Below are 21,375 nucleotides of genomic sequence, written 5' to 3'. Positions count from 1 at the left end.
GGGAAAACCCTCAAAATGTTTCAAGCTGGCCTCCTCCATTCGAAATGGATAAACATTTGAACACTAGTGTATTTCCAGCCTCTTTCCAGAGATATACCATTCCAAAAAGCAGTCTTTTAGAAGCTGCTATTAGCAGAGTCAGCTCTGTCATTCTTGAAAAGGTGATCTGTCAACACATGAAACATATCTCCCATGTGACTTACCTGCAGGAAACTAACAACCCTGTGCAGGGAAATCATCCCAATAATAAAATAAACAGCAAAAGAAGAAAAAGCCAACTGAAGAAAGTGCCAAGCAGAGGCAGCTAAGCAAAAGAAACAGAATCACCATGCCTTTATTTAGAGCAAGAATTTAAACTTTATTCCTTTTCCATTCTTAAATAGATGCAGTCCTGCAACACCGTTACAGACCGACTTTGCGAAGACCATTAGAATGCCACAACATGCAACCAAACGTCCATCCGTCGGCTGATAACAACTTTTGGTTCCTCAGGCGAGGAGGAAGGGAAAAAATAGCAAATCAGCGTGGTGCAAAACAAAGAAAAAGGAGACAAAGACATGCTCAAATGACACCCTGTACCAAAAAGAATGAAAGAGCAAAACAGGAAAAAAGATTTCTCAAAGTTTGAAGGACTAAGTCACATCACAGACAGAATGAGGGATTTGTCGCTGCAACAATTATTATCGGAAGAGATTTCCCCGCAGAGGGCAACGACATTTCGCGCAGGTACAGCCAGATCGTCGGCCCCGATTACCGCAAACAAAACAGCAAAACACCGACAACCCAGCCAACCGAAATAAATAATAATAAAAAAAAACACCTCTCTGTCCACCAAAGAAAGGACCGCAAAAACGAGCAGCCGAAAACCCGCTCGGCATTAACAAGCGCACAAGAAAAACCTTACCAAATTCGAGTGATAACAGAAAACAGTTGCACCCTAACAAAACAACTATCTGGAGGCAGTCCGAGGAAGAGAGGCGGTAATTTGGCCGAAACGAGACGATGAGAGCGGGAAGGGGAGGGTGCCATACGGCCGGCCTTGGGGAAGGGGGTTCCGTCGGCCGTCGTGCCACTCGAACCTAACCCCGTTCCGAGCGACCCTCTAGCAATAGCGTGATGTCACCACTCCTGCAAAAACCGGAAACACAGCGGGCAGACAGGCCACTTTACTTATGCCGCCCCAAACAACATTCCAGGACTTGTTAAAGATGCTTTTGATTGAGAAGCAATCAACTAGGAGCAGCCGACATTTCTGACCTCGAAAGTCGCCAGTCTGGCACATGAGACGACCGAGGGGGTTTGAGCCCTTTCGGCATCATTTGATGAAGTCACGCTCGATAAACGCCAGCAGCCTATTTCAAGCCCGAGTTAGCCAAATTATTTGAAAGTATTTCGTGGTTTCCATAAATGACTGGCACAATTTCCGGTCTCACTGTTATGGTGCAAATACATATATATAATAAATAGCTACCACTAGCCTGGGTTGCCATAACTGCAGATATTTCTAAAAAGTTTTTTTTTTTAACAGGACTCGATTTATCCGGCTGAATGCACACGAGCTCTAATCACTTGTCACAGAACAAATTATTGTATAAGCTAACAAGCATAGAATATATAAGAAAAGTACCTAGGTTTTCATCTTTTCAAAAGCACCATCAGAAATGCCATGTTGTCTTATTATAACTAGAGCAAAATATGGTTACGACACTACCAACAATACAATTAAACCTCAATTTAACAAACCCCAATTTCATCAAACTCACAATTTAAAAATAATTGCAGCTAAATTTTTTTGTTATTAACTACCATTGCACTTTTTTCTAGATTACAGCCACCTAGTTTTCGCTGCTGTTTTAACGTAATAAAGCCTTTGCAGGTAGCATTCACATATCAGCAGCCTCCAACACAAGCAAAAAAAGGAAGAAAAAAAAGAACCAAGTTAATTGCTCAAGCGCCATTCGCACACTTGCAATTGAGTAGGACCGAGAGAGACACGACCAGCTTTTAAGCCTCTTGCGGCGGTAAAAGACCGGATGTTCTGCTGCGGACCAGCTCCTATGCCGTTGCAAGAGGCTTAAAAACCGGTCTTACCTCTCTCGATCCTACTCAGCTGCAAGTGAGTGAACCGTGTTTTACACATATGTCTTGAAACAAGCAAGACAAGGTCATCTAAAACTAAAATAAAAAATGGACAGATCGGTAATCACGATTGCTCACACAACAAAACAGTAGCCCACCAAAGCCACCATCCAAGAATGAAGTGACTATGCTTCTACAATGTAACAATCCTTTCAAGCCTTTGTCGTACAAACGTTTTTATTTTTTTTGTTTTTCTTTCAACGACGAGTGGCGCATTGCTTTAAAGGAAATGGATGTGCGGGCTAAGAAGGAGCCTTTCAGTAAGGTCTCACTTTGAGTGGAGTGATGTGAGCAAAAGCTGGAACTTTACCAACCCTGGACCCTGCTCAAATGCAATCCCTTCAAAGCAAGCAGAAGTGGCTACAATAGACCGACCTCACTAAGCATCGGGCGCAAGCGTAAAGCCGCCATAACTTTAGTTCACAGCAGGCAGACGGCCGTGCACGCGAGGGCTCAAAGACCTTCTCGAGCTGTACATGCGAAGAGCTCCAGCGAGGTTGTCGCACGTGCAGAAAGACTAAAGTTCCCTCGATGCATTGCAGCAGCGTAGTCAAACTGGCTGGTGAGATCGGCCTATTTCAGGGCGACAGTTTTGTTGGCAAGGCAGTGAGCGGTGGACGCACTGAACGTGCCGACCATCTACACTATCATGTTGGATGCTCATTACAGACATCTACAACGCAGATGTGCCGATCCTACGCAGACCCTTCCGTGAGCCAATAACTAAACTGCCGTTGTGCTCGTCCGGTCCACTTGTTGCCACGAGGACACGCGTTACGTGGGAACTCCCAGCAAGGTCACGTGACCAGGGCCTTGTTCCAGATCTTACTAGACAGATTAGAGTTTCTTCGGCAGGTCATATCACATGACGGCGTGGGCAATTTTTTTGAACGCTGATGTATGAAACTTCCTGAGGAATGTCTGTTGGTACACGACTTTGGAACTACGTCACAAATGAGCAATTTGGAATCGTCTGGAGGTGGCTCGCACCCCCTCATGGCCTCTACAATCCCTAGGCATAACCTGTAACTATAGAGTCTGTAGGAGAATTTTATTCGTAAATGCCCATTTATGAGTGAGGATATACGCGAGGGTTTCTGGTCCCTGGGAGATTAATTGCACCACTCGCAAACCACAAGCTAACAAAATTCACAATTTAACCGAGTGTCTGACTCAGAACGACTTAATTACTTTTGATGTTCGGCTGGATACTGTGTTTGCACGATTCTAACGTGCACTTTTTTTCGCCAAAATCGGTGCCCAAAGCTACATGCGCAAAACAATCGAAACCATAAAACGAAACTCCAAGATACTCTGTATAAGGTGGCTAGCCCCATTGCCATCAAGACCGTTTATGGTCGCCATTTTGGTATTTGTCTCGAGTCTACAGACTCTCATCTGCCGTTTTAAGATTGAAAAACAAGAGAAAAAATCCATTAGGAGGTTTTATTTAAATGAAAGGCCGTCACGCTGGCGGGGAAAGGTAACAACGAAGCGGCACTGCATGGCGTCACAATCCCAGGGATTTGACGAGCTCAAAAAGTGTTTAGAATATGACCCTCCCAGAAACGACGATCGCACACTTACACAGGCGCAAAAGCAAGGATAACCTCTGTAGACAGCTAAAAGCCATCGTCGAGCTCTGACAAGGACGAATAGTGCAGAGTATTTATTTTTGTGTTGGCATGGGTTTCATAAAATCTGTTCTAGGAGTATGTGTCCAATCTTCATTATTTTACCTGCACAGTAAAATCGCGCGGGAATTTTTTTGGAATATCTGGAAGCGAAATCTGCCAGCGCGTTAAAACTGGGGGCGCGTTAGAATCGTGCAAGCATAGTAAGTAGACTGATCAGTTGGCTTGACCAGACCAAAATGTATGCCCATACTATTTGCAAAAGCAAATCTGCAATCACTAACAATAATAATAAAAATAAAACCAAGGATGAAAAAATAAAAGAAAAAGCTCATGACAATATATTTTTAATTGCCAAGCGTTGTAGAATCAAATTATCAAGATACAAAAACAGTTCTTAGCGTCTCGAGGTCATTGGTTGAAAATTGCTGGCGTCCTTCAAACGCATGCCTATGTGCGACGCTGGAAGGTATATCGTGGCTTCCACAGCGTTGAGTGCAAACCCAATAGGGACGTTAAAGACCGACGACCAGTTCGCTCTTTCCACTTTTCCCCTGCTTCCTCCTCTCCCCCTTCTACCCTGTCCACCGATGCCTGTCTCCTCCTCCCCCATGGTGAGGAGGATCTTCTGCCTTGCAGAATTTCGAGTCTGGTCGTCGGCCTTTAAGCAAATTGCAGCTCCGATATCTCGTGACTAAAACACTAATCTGCGCAAGAAAATAAGCGTTCCTAGACGCCCGACTGAAATGCATCGCAACGAGACAGATCTGCTAGCCCAGACAGACTTTCTGCTGCCTCATTTGAGCAAACCAGTTGAGAAGGTGCGTCGCACGACACTCTTAGAGCAAATAAGCGATTGCCAGCCTATGCCCGTTTGTTTCTCTCTTAGAATTGAAAGTTTGTTTTTCAGAACTATCGTAGTGATGAAAAACCCGACAAAAAGGGGGCGTAGTTGCCTTTAAATATGCACGCACAAAGAAAAAAGCTAAAAAAACAAAGGAAAACGAGATGGTCAGGTTTTGTCTTTGTTTTAGTCGCCAGTCACCACGGTTGTTGATTTTTGTATCGTGTACCCTGCGGTAAATAAATTCGATCTAGCGTGACTTCTTTCTGGTGCTAGTCTTTCGAGGAAAAGCTTAAACCAAATTCGAATGGGCAATATCCGGGATATTACGATGGCAAAACCGCCGGCTCTTAGAAACCGTTATCTTGGGTTTCGAGCCCCCGGGGCTTGCAGCCTCCGCTGGCTCGCCTGCAAAATTTACGAAGAGCCCGAGGCGCGGAAACGAAGCTTCGCCGGCATGCTCCGACCGAAGCGGGCCCCCAAACCCGACTTGCCTGGTGCCATGCTCGACTGAAGGAGATTGGGAGCCATGCTCGTATCCCAGTACGTTCCTGAACAGAGTCCACAGAAACCCAGCTTGAGTCGCGCTGGCCGCACAACCCTTGCCACCAAACACATTCCTCGCTCTACAGGTTCATGGCACGAGGACTAGAAAAAGCTCTCTCGGTTCAACAATTTGGGACTGTTCCCGGTGCCCCAAACTGCAACAATCTCCACTTTCACAGCAAGCCGAAAAGATGTTTCCCTACGGTACAGCGACGAGGGAACGATCCTTACTTAATACGACTCGGCAATCATTTTGGTGCCAATGCCAACTTGCAGTCATTGCGAATTTGAAGTTTGACTTCACCAGTGAAAGAATAAGCGAATAGGACAGAGCACAGAACGCGACGTCTTTCAACTAGCAATAACAAGAATGAAAGAGAACTGTTCCCCCGAAGGCGTCAACAAATCTTGGTAGGAGAGGGATAAAAAATGTTGAAGGAAAGGAAAATGTCAGACGGGCAAAGAGATTAAACTACAATACTCCTACGAGAATTTTGTGCTTGAAAAACGAGATGAAAGCTTAAAAATGCAGTATCACGGCGGTGTGTGAAGCCGTCTAAAAAGTTTGGGTTTAACAAATTCAACTTCCGTTTTTGCCAGTGAGAGCGAAGGAGCAGAAATATCACAAAATATCACAACCACACTTGTAACAAATGACCCAATGATTTCCCTACTCTCAAAGTAGTTTCCAGCCAAGTCCCAGAAGCCTGTCAAAGCAGGGTCCAGCCAACCCCTGTTCTCCCTTTGAAAGATGCATTCTAAGGCCACAGCTTCAGCGGCCCGTTCCAAAAAAGGGCAGTTTTGCGGCGATCCCATAAATGCGCACAACTCTGCGCACCTTTTAGGATCTCTCGCTGCTAAGTTTGGCACGGGTGTTGCCTTTTCCTGACGCTTGCGCTCCAAACAAGTGCATAAGGCATGAGCAACGTTCCAAAAGGTTGCAGTGTCACACATGCCAACGAGTTTGTTAACTATGAAGAGAGGAAGGTTTATTCCATCCCCCTGAGCTGCGAGAGCCAGTACATCGATCAAACAGGCCAATGTGTCAATTACTGACTTGGGGAACATGACCTGGATATGCTGCAAAGGCCTTCGAAAAGTACTTTACTCATCCTTTACAAAAGGTGTGAGTAAAGGGCCGCAGGTGTGACGACTGCACACCTTGCTTTCGCAATACTACCAGAATTCTAAGGGGGCATAAGAATATATTTTAAGAGGGAAATAAAGTCATTTGTTACGAGTGCGATTTGCAACAATATTTATGCTCCTTCGCTCTCATTGACGAAAACAGAGGCTGACCTTCTTAAGCCTGAACTTTCCAGACTGCTTCACACACTGACGTGCTAGTGCGTTTTTAAGCGTTTAATCTCATTTTTCGAACATCAAATTTACGTGTTTTAGTTTTCCCAACATTTCCCTTTCCTTCAACATTTTTAACCCTCTCCTTCCAAGATTTGGTGACCCCTTTGGAGGGCGGTTCTGACTCATTCTTGTTCAATGCTAGTTGAAAGATGTCGTGTTCTATGCTTCGTCCCATCTGTATATTCTTTCGTGTGTAAAATTGAACCTTACCAACACGCTAAACTTAAATTAACAAGTTTAAAGATACCAAATAGCACGCCGGGAAAAGTAAAAACCAGGTTATTCAGAAGAAGTAGCACGGATGGTTTAAAACAGTGGTTCTCAAATGGGGGTCCGCAAACACATTCTAGGGGTCTGTGAAGCCCTGCCACATCAGTCAAGGCCGGCAAAAAAAGATGCCTTTTTTTTCAGATTGAAAAAAAAAAAAAAACCTTCCAATCTTCGAGAGAGTTTTCTCGTGAGTATGTCAATGAGAGACCTAGGCCTTTCCCTTCCCGTCACAACGAACAGTGTCCTCCATCATCTCCGTCGATCCACAAGGGGTCCGCAAACGTCACTGGCTGAGAACCACTGGCTTAAAACATGGTGGAATACCTCATTGAATATGCGGAGCTTAATTCGATTTTCGTTACAATTTTTCGTCTGCTATGCGACCATCTTCAGCCAGAATTAGCACACACACACCCGAGAGCAGACCAACACCGTATAAAAACAAGCCTGTTCACCCCTGTTGGAGCCTAGCCTCAATCCCATCACAACGTGCAAAGAGACTGCACTGCCATAAGTCGTGCATTGCATGAAAGCTTGCTCATCATTTGGTGGAAGTAACAACACACAGATTTGATTGAACCAGTTTCAATTATACACAATTCTATGCTGTAAGCCACCACATCTTACACAATGCTCGCTAGAGGAAAAAAAAAACAGCGGGCCTGCACCGCATATATAGAACCATTTTCGAATGCAGCTCTTAGGCGCCCGTTTCCGGCTTGGACGGCGACGCCGGATTAACCACACATTGCATTATGGGACATTTCCCATAATGACGTCACATGTGACACGTCAAGAGCCCCCCCCCCCCCCCCCCCCCCCCCCCCTCCCCTGTACCCTCCCCTCCTCATGAACTGAGCTCTAATTCCGCATTACAGAAAATTGTAAACGTCTAATTTTTTTTAAGTTAGGAGATTCCATAAAAGTTTGGCCGATTACTGCTGCATGCAAGTAATGTTTCAAGTGAGCGCTTACTAGTGGTGCCTCAAACATACAGCACAAGTAAACCGAGCACTGAAGTACTCTCCCCAGAAATATTTTTCGATTTTTCGGAATTCTATATTATAACTAGGGTTCGGAGTTTTCGGTTTAAACCGATAAAAACCGATAAAAGTACGCCGAATCCATTTTTGGAAATTCGGTTTTAACCGAAAAAGGTCAGTTTTTAGGTTTGGCATTTTTATTTAAACCGATAAAAACCAATAAAATTTCGTCGAATCCATTTTTTTGAAATTCAGTTTTAACAGGAAAAGGTCACTTTGACCTTCCAGTCGTACCGCAGAGCCGTGGCGAAAAAGTGGAACGACAGTGTCTATCGAAACGTGTCCGAACGTATTGGATACACGGGTGCCATCACGACGTTTTGGTTTATTGTGCGCATCATCGGTCCGAACCTGAAGTCCGAAATGCGCCATGACCTTGCCACGTACGAGCGTGTTTTCAAACTCGTTGCAAGGAAGACTAACTTGATGCAAGCTCTGCATCTTGTGTTGTGCTTCAAAACGTCGCACCGTGTCTCTTTCGGCGGTCACAATTGGTTGATTGGCCGATTTTGGCTCAGGCAGCGCTTCATCTCCTCAGCCTGCCAGTGTCCAGTGTTAGCGTTGAGAGGGCGTTCTCGAAGCTCAGGCTCATATTGATAGGAAAAAAGTAAGCGGACCAAGTAGGAGAACCTGGTAAAGCACATGTGTGTGTACTACAGTGTAGACCGCATATAACGTATGTCGCGGGAGTCGCGAAAATCCGCACTATAAGCGGTACCCGCGTTATAACCGAAACATCAATTTTTCAGGCCAAAATACATGCCATGTGACAACTTACCTTTGTAAAAGAATTTATTTGATGTTAGATGAAAAATAAAGCTTAGTTTGAGGAAAGTCTTTATTTCACCAGACTAGTACACTTCTCTCTCAAGTGTGTCACACATTTTGAAAGAAATGAGCGGCTTTTGCCTGGCGCAGCCTCTTGGCGGCGTCGCGGGTTGCGGACGGATGTTGCGAGCGTTCAGGATTGCTAACCCTAATCACTTTTCTCCGGAGATGAAAACGCGTGAAAATTCGGATCCTTCATACGGTACGCGCCAGTAATACCTTGAACTTGAGCACACGCATGAAATGCGCCAAATAAGAAATCCGGGCGATGTTCGAGGACACAAATGCTTAGAAATCACCACTGTAGTCGAAGTAAACAAACACGACGACACGGGCGTTTCTGCCGTCTTGAGAGCGCCGCCACGACATCGCCGCTCGAGTAGGTGGATCTTCCCTTCCAGTACGTGCTGGGTTATCATAGCGACACACAACGAAAATTCAGTCAAGGATAGCGCTTTTACGCGGAACGATGAGATGAGCGCCGTCTGCGACGACGATCACAACGTTGATTTGTCACAACCGACGCCATGTTCGCGGATAGAAGCAGCCGGCCCGCGACGGGCATGCAACGCGCGCGAACACTTCTCCTCGACCTGCTATTGGTCTGTCGTTGCGGTTGTTAGTTTCCAACGCAGCGGAGGGACTCACGCACGTGAACGACACGTGCGTGCGTCCTTCCGTCACTAGGGCAACTGAAGCTTCTCTCTTCGCTTCTCCCGCTTCTTCGAGCACCCTCCTTGCCCCGCGAGTGCCGCTTGCGCAACGCTTGCGGCTCGCGCCGTCAGCGCCGTTATCTAGTGTCGCACAGGCAAGCGTGCTCGCTGCTCCGGTCGTCGGCGCGGTCGGCGGGCTGTGCCAGAAACCGCACTATAACCGGTATTTCCCTTCGCGCGCCTGCGTTTTAAGCGGTATGTAATTACATGGAGTTCTATGGGAGGCGAACCGGTGGTTTAAAAAAACCGCGTTATACCCGGTCCTGCACTATAAGCGGTTACGTTGTAAGTGGTCTATACTGTATAATGAGATCCCGTAATCCTGATGTAGAAAAGGTGAAGTTCCATGTGTTTTGGGGGCATAGGCTTCATATCTGACTTGTTTGTACTTCTGTGTTTTTTTCTTATTTCTTTTACAGTTCCACACATTTGCCAAATGAAGTGTCCATTTTCTTTTTCAATGTATCTGAGCCGTTATTCTTTGAGTGATCACAACTATCAGAGCTACGTGCAAGGATCATCTGCTCCGGTGTCCGTTGGTGTTTATTTTATATTAACCGAAAAAAGACGATTAACTTTTGTGGGCATAAATATACGCCGAAAGAAACCGAAAATTGAATTTTATAATAAACACCGAAAAAAGTATGCCGAATTTTGGAACAATAGAAACCGAAAACGCGGAACCCTAATTATAACACTGATACATAAGTATGATGCATGTCATTCAACAGTTGTCTCAACTGGATTGTATCCTACCATGCTACGGGATCTTGGCATCCTTTTATTGCATTCTTACGACGAGGACACACCACGGGGTATAAACAAACACATTGATACAAACAATTCCACGCTTGCCCGCACCCGGTGTGGGCACCACACATGTGCAGAAGGAAGATCCACACAAAATTAAGCATCTGCTCATGCACTACACCGACAGCAGTGTCACAGCAGTGACTTAAAGTCAGTGTCCGTACGTTGGTTAATATTCACGAACCGCTTTACAGCATGTCTACCACGTATTTAGAGCCCGAGGAGCTTTCATCTTCAAACGAGTAACATATCACACTGCACAAATTCAAAAGGCAACTGAATTCCACCACGGTTCTTACAGTACGCCAGTGCACAGCGTCTGGCTATATTATATAGTGCAAAATAGTTGGGGAGACGCAACGCACAGTAAACCGGTGAGCTGTCCAACATTTTCACATTACAGTGACTCCACTTTTGCCGCGTCTCTGGCCAAGTTGACAGCGCACACGGCTCCAAAATTTTACGCACGTGCGTCAAAGGAAGATGGCAAGACAAATGGGCGATTGTGAAAGCCTTAAATCACTTCAAGCCTAGCCCAAGATCATGCCTGCCCAAAAAACACAAAAAAAAGCGCAGCTCATAAAAAGAAATAGAATGGGCAGCCACGTCTGGTAGCAGTTTTGGGATGAAAGAATTCCAGTAAGCAAACACAACAAGCGGGGAAAACTGATATGCATAGAACTTGCCATAGAAACTAAACGGGACTGGCAGTCATGAACAAAATTGGCAGGAAACCGTATCAGCTGAGTATGCATCAACAAGATTCTACCGCATGCCTCATTTCTTATAAACCAATTCTAGTGGTTCCAAGGTCCCCTCCGACCTTCCTCAGAGCTTTGCTTGTGGTCATAATGGTCTGCTCTTCCTGCACAGTCGCCGACCTATTTTTGGAAGCCCATAATTTGGACTAGTTCAGTATTTCGGATCTAAGGAAGGAACTGTGACCTACCGGACAGAAATGTGCATATTCACGGCCAATGTTTCGAACAGCTTCAAGTCCAAAAGGTCAATCTTTCGGACAAAATTGTCGCATGCGATCAGCGGGGAACATCATTGAGCAGTTTCCATTTTAGATTCTATGTTGGCTGCACATGGATTGGCTTGGTTTGGCAGAGCTACTTAAGTATTGCCAAGTTCTACCAGTAGGTGACGCTATGCTACGGCTTTTCTTTTCTCTAGCTGCACGTCATTGTCATCCTCACTGTTACGATTTTGCTTCGCTCATTGGCCATTCTGCAGTCGTAAGCTTGCACATCTAATCTTGTCTCTGTGAATCGTGCTTTAGACAACGCTGGCTTGGACGTCGTGGCCCTGTCTGTTCTTCCGCTGCCTCAAAGTGCCGAAAAGCGCGGAAAGTACTCAACCAAAACGCAAGAGAGGGCAGTGATTCTCATGCTAATAGAAAGTGGCCGAACACAAGCGGAGACGTAACCTGAAGCAAGGCACCATTCACAGCTTGTTTAAGCTCACATCGGCGTAATAAAGACAAGTTTTTTAATCTGCGGATATTTCGAACTGATCTATTTTTCTAATTTTTTTCGGCCCCTGCGAAAACCGAAAAATTGGTCGGCTTCTCTATATCCATTCACCAGTCTGTTTTTAACCCCTTAGCATACCTGCCAATTCGTTTACTTTCAAATTCGTAAAACTCCTGCGGGGGCTGGGGAACTTTCACTTTAAATGTTACGCTCAACCAGAAATGCCAATCTGGAGGACTTCACAGTGATGCAATTGGCCTAAGCCATTCTGGAGCACCTATTGGAGCAGCCAAAACGGTGTTTTGGAGCAGCAAATGTGGCCTTTGGGCAACCAAAACACTGTACTAGAATAGCAAAAGTGGCTTTTGGAGCAGATATTCTCAGAAAAATAAAAGTGTGTTTTAAGTGCTGTACAACTAAGGAGCACTTTGTGCTGTGACGGAACTAGCTGCTTGTGTTTTTACTGCTGTAACATTCCACAAGTGTACAGTGCCGTAAACACTGCGCAGCTGTACTGAAAAACTGCTTGCCACCGTTTTACTGGTTCCCCGAGGTGCCAAATTTTCGTCAAAAGTAAGCAAACGTAAAGAAATGGATCACAAAAGTCACGGCCGGTGCCTCTGTCGCGTTCACATGCACGTGAGGGCAACTTTGGCAAGCTTGCAGTTGCACGTGCTTCGTCGCGCGAGCTGAGATGGCTGTTCGATCGCAACCGAAACCATGCCTCCCCGCTTTGTCGCAAACCGATTGCCAAAAGATGCAGAATGTAATTGTCGAGCATATAAAAAAAATAGTCCAGCGACGCATGCTTGCCGGGTTGGCAAACACGGTACAAGTTAAATATACATAAAAAAAAAACCCGAGTGCATCGATGCAAGACATCGCAAGCCAGGGTCAAAAAGTTCTTGGAGCGCTTTGAGCAACGACTGAACTCTAGATAAACAAGCGTGCTGTGCGGGTTCAGCGCACGCACATCGCAATCTTTGTGTTAGCTCGCTTCTCTTCACAAACTTTCTTTCGCGGCATATTTTTCACGTACTGGGGTCCCTCACAAAAGAAAACCCACCGAAAGAAACCTAGGTAACCAATACTTCAACGAAGCAGTCTTTGAGTTACAGAGGAATTTTTGCAGTAATGTATGATTTAAACAAGAACAGGAATGTTGATAAACATGTGGCAGTACTCTGTTCCATTTTAGAAAGCGCCATATGTGCAGCGACGTGGGAACGGCAACACCCGACGTCGCATGACCACAATGACTGGAAGGCAGGGACCAAATAGTTTTCCCACGGTCGCTGCTTTCAGGAGCGAGTGATTCAGCTCACAAAATAACTTCCGCCGCGCAAAAACATGGTTTCGTTTCACAGCACGACAGCATGGCCGGCACCCGGCACGCTAGCATCCAAGCGTCCCAACACCTTCCCGTCCATCGTTGAAAATAGAATTTAAAAAATGACACCGGACGAGACCCACAAGACAACAAAACACGAGATGGTAAGAAAAACATGCAAGACCGGATGGATGACTGATGCAGGGTACTTTGTGTCGGGCAGCCGCTTGCGCCACAACACACGCGTGCTCAATTATGGTACTCAGTTTAGTTTTGGTTTGAAAGGAGACCGAAATTATTTTTTTGGTGCAGACTTGGTACACATTGCCCATATTTTGGCAAAATGTAACAGGATGTAGCAGGGTTAGCCACTTGGCACAATTGGCGCAGCAATCGCATCACTGATTTCAGGAACACCTGAAAGTACCCCTTTTGAGGATTGAAGTTTGCCATTGTGCCGCGAAGCCACCGCGACTAGAGGAATGCTACAACTACATGTGCGACAAACACAGACGCCGTACCGCTCGCCATGAAACTAACCGAAACAGCGAGGCCCAACCACGGCTGAATACGCCGAACCAACGTGCGCCGCCAAACACACAAACAAAGGCTTTGGGCTTTGGACTGGTTTCGGATCCATGGCCATCAGATAGACGGATAGTAAAAACCACGACACTCCTGTGTACGGTACCTGTCGCCCTCTTCTGGCGATGCAAGGTACCACCAGCAGCATTTTTTTTTTTTTTTTGCATTTTTTTCGTTTTTTTCTTTTTTTACATTTTTGTTTGTAAAATGTGAAGCAAGATGTGTAAAATTAGTCTCAATTCATACATTTTAAGAAAGATTCGGAAAAGTTGGCAGGTATGCCTTAGGTGTTGCATTATTTTTAAAAAACTTTACATGGAAAAGGCAACATTATTATTGAAGAATGTCCGCCATTAGGCATCACTGATTTAACCCTTTAAGCGCCTTGGACGAGCCGAGTTCGTCTGCCGCTTTTTGCCTAAAAATGCCTCGTTCAGTGGTTTTTTCGGTAGCACTCAATTCCATGGACGAGCTAGGCTCGTCCGAGTAGTTTGCGGCGCTGATAATAGATAGCATCACACATTTTAGTTGGCGCTTTTTTTTTTCGCCGCCGCTAATTTTTGCGTAATAAACTTTTGAAATTTTATCTGTATTACTAGAGGAATAAAACTTCTAAATAAAAAAAATATGGCACTTTTAGGTTACTTTCCGGAAAAAAAAGGGGGGGCGCTTAAGGGTTTAATTGAAAAGTTTGTAATACCAAAATGTGTACATTTCTTCATATACATAAACCTTCCTACAGTTCTGTAAATGCAAAAGGAAGCATCTTTTTCTTGTGCATATGTGCCATCTTCAGTGATGTGATTGGCCTAAGCCATTTTGGAGCAGCATAAGTTTTCACAGTTTTGTGAAACCAACCTCTCTGTGCTCGATATAGGGGTGAACTCTTAATCGCAGAGAAAAAAAGGGCTTGGTACGAGGCGAGAGTTGACCGATGTGGTCAAAAAATTTGACTATTATGCATATGCGTTGAAAGTGCACGCCTCAAAAGTTCAGGCTATGCAGAAAAGCGTGTTAAAGGGGCCCTGCAATCAAATTAAGTGTCTACCATTTTTACGGTTTCCACGTTTCTTGGGGTTCGGGCAAGCCAGCGGGCACAGAGAGCGTGACTAAATATCATTGCGTCATATTTTAACCGGACGACACTGAAACCTCTTTTCACCTACAGGGGGCTACCCAAAGTGCCTAAAGCTACTGGTAAGAGCCGCTAAAAGCTTCTTTTTTGTCGAAATATGAAATATAAGTGTCGCGAACCGTTTCAACTATGTATGAAAGTAGTTTTCGTTCAGTATTTCAGATCAGAAAAGAAACAAATGCAGTTCATAAAGTACGGAGAAAAAAAATGACCTGTCAACATACCCGCCACCAAGCAATGGAAAAGGCGGTGCATACAGGAAGGGGTAGCGGGATCAGGCGCCAAACACGAGCCATGCATTGCTGTGAAACGGCGAGCGTAGAAAGGTCTCCAATGTGCACGGCGGTGCTGCGGTCGTATGGGCTGGAGCTTCCAACCTGTACCGAAGCCTTCAGCGATCAAGTTTGGCTTGCGGTTTGGCAGCGCAAAGTGGCTCCCGTTCTGAACTGATCTCTACCCCGTGTTCGGTGTCGTTTGTGGCCAACGAAGTGTCAAAGTGTCATGCGAGCTGCCCTGGCTGCCAGCTTCATCCAGCCTATTTCTCCAGCACATGCTTCAGTGGCGCCCTCTCGAGCTGTCAACATGGAGTGCGGCAGCCATTAGCGATCGTTGAGCTCACTCACCCTCCTCTAGTTCATGGCCACCCAAGCCAGGACCAGGGACGTCGTGAAAGAGGCTACTTTTGGCTTGGTTTTGCAATTTTAATTTGCCTATAACTTTTAAAATAAAGCGAAATTCGAGAGAAAAGCGTTTCACCAAGTTATGTTCAGTGCGCTCAGGTTCGGCACAAATTAAAAACCAGTCAAAACGTCGTTGCAGGGCCACTTTAAGGGGAGGCACAGCCAAGAAGGGGCTACTTGTTACGTACTCAACCGATTGCAATGAAAATCTCACGGCATGTCATCTGCCGATGACATGCCGTGCATGTCATGGTCATCAGAATTTGAGAGGGTAGGTCAAATTTCAACTAAAAATGTCATGTTCAGTCAAAGTTACATCACAATTGGTCATCAAAAAATTATAATCAGTAGTACAAAAGGAAAAAAATTATAATTTTTATGTGCAACGGAAAGGTCCGATTATTTTTTGCATAAATGTAATGTAAAGTGGTGAACAAAGGTGCATAGCAATATTCTTTGATGTCAACTAGCAGATTCTCCAGTAAATTTTAGTTTAGAAGGACAGAACACCAGATGTATAGGCAAAGAAACAAAAATCCTAGTTTTTCAGAAACGAAAAAAGTCAACAGAATTCTACCATAGAATACCATACCGAGCATCTGCCCATTCCACACTAAGCGCCCATTCACAAATTGGTAAGATCTGAGAAAATATGCACAGTACACTGATATGCAAAACTGATGACCAGGCAAGTGCCCATATCCCATTTTTCGCGATTATATCTAAATTTCGAGTGGGCACCTGCCCACTATTTTACAGTAAACTAAGAAAAATGCGATCGAAAGTTTGCACCATGTCCCACTTGAAATGGTGCTTGGCACATCATCTAAAATGAACCAGGAGCATGGGAGACTCCTCTCTGTTCCCTGTCCTTTTGCGCATCAGCCACGGCTTCCATCTTCCTTCGATTGTGTAAAGCTCTGGAAGACTCAAGAGCCTTACCCTGGGCCTTTTCCATCTTCTTTTGGGTGGCCTTCACGGCATATGCAAAGTGGTGGCTCCCTGCTTCGATATCAGTGCCTAAGAGGGCTTCCCGAAAGAAAAGGGGCCCTAGATTAAACTCGAGGACCGCAAAGGCCGCAGCAGACTCCATAGTCTTGAGGAAGGCGAACTCCGCCTCGAGACACCTTTACACATCAGCACATTGAATGACTCATTCACAATATGAACCTTCATCGTCAAGCAGCGCTCTAGCAAGTCCCTTCATGACAGTTGATTGTAAAGGGGAATTAATTCCTTCAATTAATCATTCATAAAGGGGAATCAATTCCTTGTAAAGGCTGGCTTGCGGAGCCTGGATCCAGATAGCTCTCCTGCAGCCTCGAGTGCCTTGCATTGCTTGTAGTGGCACCAGGAGTCCGTTCCGGTGGGACGAACGATGTGCCTTGGCTCGGCGTCAGTTGAGTAAGAGTTGAGAAGACTGGCAAACACCCCTTGTTGCATCGCTACATGTAGGGCATTATCATTTAAGGAGCACATTTTTACATTCGTTAGCTTCCTTTTGCAAGCAAGCCCCTTTTTAGCCTTCCTCAAAGCATCCAGGCTAGAGTACATTCACTTCGCAACATGGTTGATGCAATTCTCTTTCTTCATTCCCTTGTCATAAAGTTCAAGACTAGCATCCTTTAGAAACACCTTGCTGTCACCATCGCACGGTACTGTGTCATGCCGCACCACTCCACATAAAGTCCGAAAATCATTGCCGCAGCTTCCACTTCCATAGCATACGAAGATCCTTGAAAATTCCTCGGGCAGTCAGGGCAGTGACCTCCAAGCCATTTTTCGTATTCTGCAGACCCTGGTTTTGGACCTTGGGTACAGACCTGGCAATAATTGCTCTGCACACTGAAGTCGAGGACCAGGCCCATTGTTGAGCTCTATTGCCACTCAAAGTGGGAGGTGTGGCCGCACTTATGCCAAGTACCGTGAAACAAAAAGCACACATCCAAGCAGCTCCTCTGCTTGGGACAGTTCCAGTTTCCGAACAGACTGTGCCGCACTCTCCATCACTTTACTGGCAGCCTTCATGGCAGCGTCCTTTGTTTTTCTTTTTTTGGCCACAATTTTCTGGGCTGATTTCAGACACACTGGTGGAGGTAGGTTGATGCCAATAAACGTTTGAGAACTTCGTGAAACTCATTCCACAGTCGCGCACCGCAAGTCCAAAACACGAAACAAGTTAATTTTGACAAGTATCACAGACATTCGACGAGTGTGGTTCACTTGCCACTTCACCACACGATGGGTACACGACGAAATCGAGGAGCGCACCCTTGCTGGTTTCTTCTAGCTGCAGGGAAGACCTGGCACAGTTCGGGCACAGAAGGGATCCAACCAGAGTCTTGACACAGGAAACTTCAATCAAGTGGCAGCCCTCAAGGTCACCACTCTCCGCTAGGCCTATCGGCTAGGGGTGTGCGAATACCGAATAGTAGTTTTCGAATCGAATACCGAATCGAATCAAGAAAAAAAAAGCAGAATATCGAATCGAATTGTGATTTTATTTGCAGGAATTTTTCAAAGTGCGCTGAGAATGATATTTTTATATGTGCAGAGTATGCACCTGTTGCAGAATATGCATCTTGTGCAGAACAAAAGCTAAAATGTAAAAAAAATTAAAAAAATTAAAGCAGTTGCTGTTGGATGTTGGGCACTAAATATCCAATTTTATAGCAAAGATATGATCTACCTTCCCTAAACGTCACAAAAAAAACAAAGTTACAGCCACGCTGCCTTTTTTAAGCCCAACCTAACACTGCGACTTTTTTTATAAATGTTTGCATATCTCAGAAAAGGGGCATTTTGCGATATTTCGTTTTCATTTTAAGGAAGAAAAGGGGCACCCAGGATTTTATTTCACGTAAATAAACAGATAGGTGTTAAATCTTAGTAAACAGGCTTAAACAATATAATCTGAAGAAAAAAAAAAAAAAGTGTGGTTAGGTGGCGCAAGACACGTCCAACTGCCGCTATGCATCCATTTTTCCGTCTTCTATCCTATTTTAGAGAGTCTTGATTTAAAAGAGGGGGTAAGCGAAACTGAAATCACTGAGAGGGCTCCAGTGCAGATTGGTCGTAAGCACGCATGTGTTGTGTTGTCGCGAGGAAAAAGGCGAGCAAACAGAAGGGCGACGACACCTGGGGCCCTAAACTCGTCGAACAGAAAGTTGGAGCCGAAAGTTCGTTGAGCTAGCTGATTGGACGTTGGCGAAAAAAGCGCGAAGTCATCGTCGTGATAGACCAATAGGTGCGCTCCGTCAACTTCCGCCCTAACTTTGTGTTTGACGAGTTTAGGGGCCCTGCTCTCCCCGCCCTGCCTGCCCGATCCCGATCGACGCTTTCGTTTTTTCGTCACCTTCTCGTAGTTCGTAATTCAAACGCGGCTATTGAACGGTTGGAAATGCTCTCAAATCTAGGCACACTATTTTCTCGTTCCGTTTCGAATCAGAATTTGCGGCTTGAGGTTCCAAAAGAACGACGACGATAACTCGGCTGGTTTCATCAGCGTGGTTAACGTGGCCTTCTTTCTGTTATCGTGCAGTCACCGATTTCTGTGAGTGCAACCCCTAAGTGTGTTTTATATCGGTGCTTCATATTGAAACGAGGGGCTTTACTCGTGAAAAGAATTAGGCATGGCTCGGGATTTCGGCCTCCCAACAATTCCTCTCTGGAAGCGGCGCAAACTGGATGTTTCGGTTGCGATTCAAGGGTAGGTTGTATCACGATCATGAGTAAGTCTGCGCGCTATAAAGTTTGTGGCGTTCGTTACTTTTCGTTTTTCTAACCTGAGCGTTAGATTTTTGTGGAATGTAGGACGAAGAGCTGTTTTTCGCATGGTTTGTCTACTAACATCACGGCGCTTACATCGGGGGGAAAAACGGCTTTTTTTGTCAGCTCCACGGCAACCGCTAGTCTTTGGCCGAATATATTGAATATTCGAGTGCACGAATACTAGGAATTTGATTCGCGACTCCAATTATTCAGGAACTTTCTATTCGATTTCGTACATTCGAGTATTCGCACCCCCCTACTATCGGCTCTTCGGTGTGTTTGGAGCGCTCTTCCTGCCGCAGCATTGCAGTCTTCCGCTCAAATGCGGTCAACTCATCCTCTGCTGGGGTGCCCATAACCGGCATGGCAGGCTCCGATGGTTCCAATCTATCTATATCTTCGACCACTGATGTGATACAAGACGGCGTCTGGCTTGAGCATACCGGGTGTCCGAGTGCACAGGGACGTCTGCGCAGCCGTTTTGTGCGGTCGGCCTCCACTGAAGCCTCTCGGCTGCCCACGCTAGCGCTTCCGAGAACTGAATGTCAAAAACTTCCGACCGTTGACCGCTGCCATTGCAGTACAGTGCAACCCACTTATTACGATAATGAGAAAACCCAAAATTTCAGTCATAACCGATTATCGTTGTATCTGGACTAGAAACTGATTATTTCCAGTCTAGAAACTCTAGAAACTGATCGTTATGAGCGGTAAATCGTTATATGTGGTATCTTTATAGGTGGATTGCACTGTACAGAAATTGAAGAATGTGACTCGCGTGCGAGGAAGCTCGAAAACGAAAGAGCGAACCAAAGCGAAATACGCGGGTGAGCATGCACGACAAGGCTTTTTGGTTACATGGCTCGCGAGAACGAATGAGAGCTGCCGCTTCACCACAAAGCGCGTGCAGCATTCTGCGGCGCTTTACAAAGCATGTTTGCCACGGGGTTTTCCCTCTTGGATGCAGGGAGTTGAACAATGAACTGCTATGTAAACAAAAGAGGAAGATGTGCTCTTTCCAAAGAGGGGACCCACTCTGCGCTAGGCTTAATCGTCTGGGAGTGGACTCGCTTTGAAAACGGAATGCACGCTGGACAGCGCGTGCAGCCGCCGGCATACTGAAAATAATTTATTCCCAAGTAAATATGTTACAGGCGAGGGTAAAAATGTGTGAGAGCATTCTTTATTAGTTATAGAAGATGATAATAATGTCCAAAAACACATTTTTTCCTAAAAATTATGATTCTTGGGTTGTGCCTCAGAAAATCGCCAATGAGAGGGGTTTATTTAGATTAACTTCTTTGATGTGGAACAAGCAAATGAATACCAAAAAGAAACCAGGGTGACATTTTTTCCAAGATGCAGAACGGTACCGACACTTGGAAGTTCTCTCTATCGACAAACGTTTTCCAGCTTATTTCCCAAAACTTAACAAATTACGAGGCCACGTTTGTTCGCAGAACACAGTCGCTGAAAAGGTGAATGCAACTGGGAAGTTTCTGTCGTCCCGCATTCAGCACAATCTCTCTACCTTCATTGGCGCTTCAACACGCTGCGAGCTTTAGGCATCGCCGACAAAGTGTAGCAAGAGGGAATGAGTGCACGCTGGTGACCGAGTTCCAAAAGGAGGCACCTTACCGTTCTCGACGGAAACAACAGCTCTTGGGCACCATCCTTGCTGCATAGAGCTCCCCCACATGATCTTTGGCAAAATGCGTGTCTCAAGTGAGACGGCGAGCGCCTTGAACATGGTTCCGATTTGTGCGTTGTACGGTATTGCCCCGACAGAGGCACTGCACTGTGACCACAGTAGGAGCAGCGTGCCGCGGCAAGGCGGCGGCAGATGCAGGTAAAAATTGATCTAACTGAACGGATGGCGGGTCGTGCACGGTCTACCGTAGAGGCAACTACAGAAGCGCGAGGCCACAGCTACTCGAGCCAACAATGCCTGCCGTCACGACGGCCGAGTGCCTATGCTCGTCGAACTGCCGAGGCCAACGGCGCCACTCCGAGTATAAATGCCTTCAATGCCAAAAAATGTAGACTTTGAACAATTCTGAGCATGATTTTCGAGCCTGTCGCATTGGCCACAGCGCTCACCCGTGTCAGCCGCTGCTCCTAGAACCCGGGTGCAAAGCGGTGAAGCTCAACCCACCCTCTGGTGAGGCGGCACGCAGGCACACCGCAGGCATAGCGCAGACATAAGT

At 45.7% G+C, this 21,375-nt stretch overlaps 1 protein-coding gene across 1 annotated transcript in view; it reads right to left on the bottom strand.

Annotated features, from left to right (window-relative positions):
• The window catches only part of LOC8035293 (zinc finger CCCH domain-containing protein 11B), a 130,489-nt gene that overhangs the window by 77,105 nt on the left and 32,009 nt on the right, over positions 1-21,375 (bottom strand). The window lies entirely within an intron of this gene.

This window comes from Ixodes scapularis, unplaced genomic scaffold, assembly GCF_016920785.2.
Source record: "Ixodes scapularis isolate PalLabHiFi unplaced genomic scaffold, ASM1692078v2 PGA_scaffold7__128_contigs__length_106722199, whole genome shotgun sequence".
Lineage (NCBI taxonomy): Eukaryota > Metazoa > Arthropoda > Arachnida > Ixodida > Ixodidae > Ixodes > Ixodes scapularis.
This window is presented reverse-complemented; position numbering and strand designations above follow the sequence as displayed.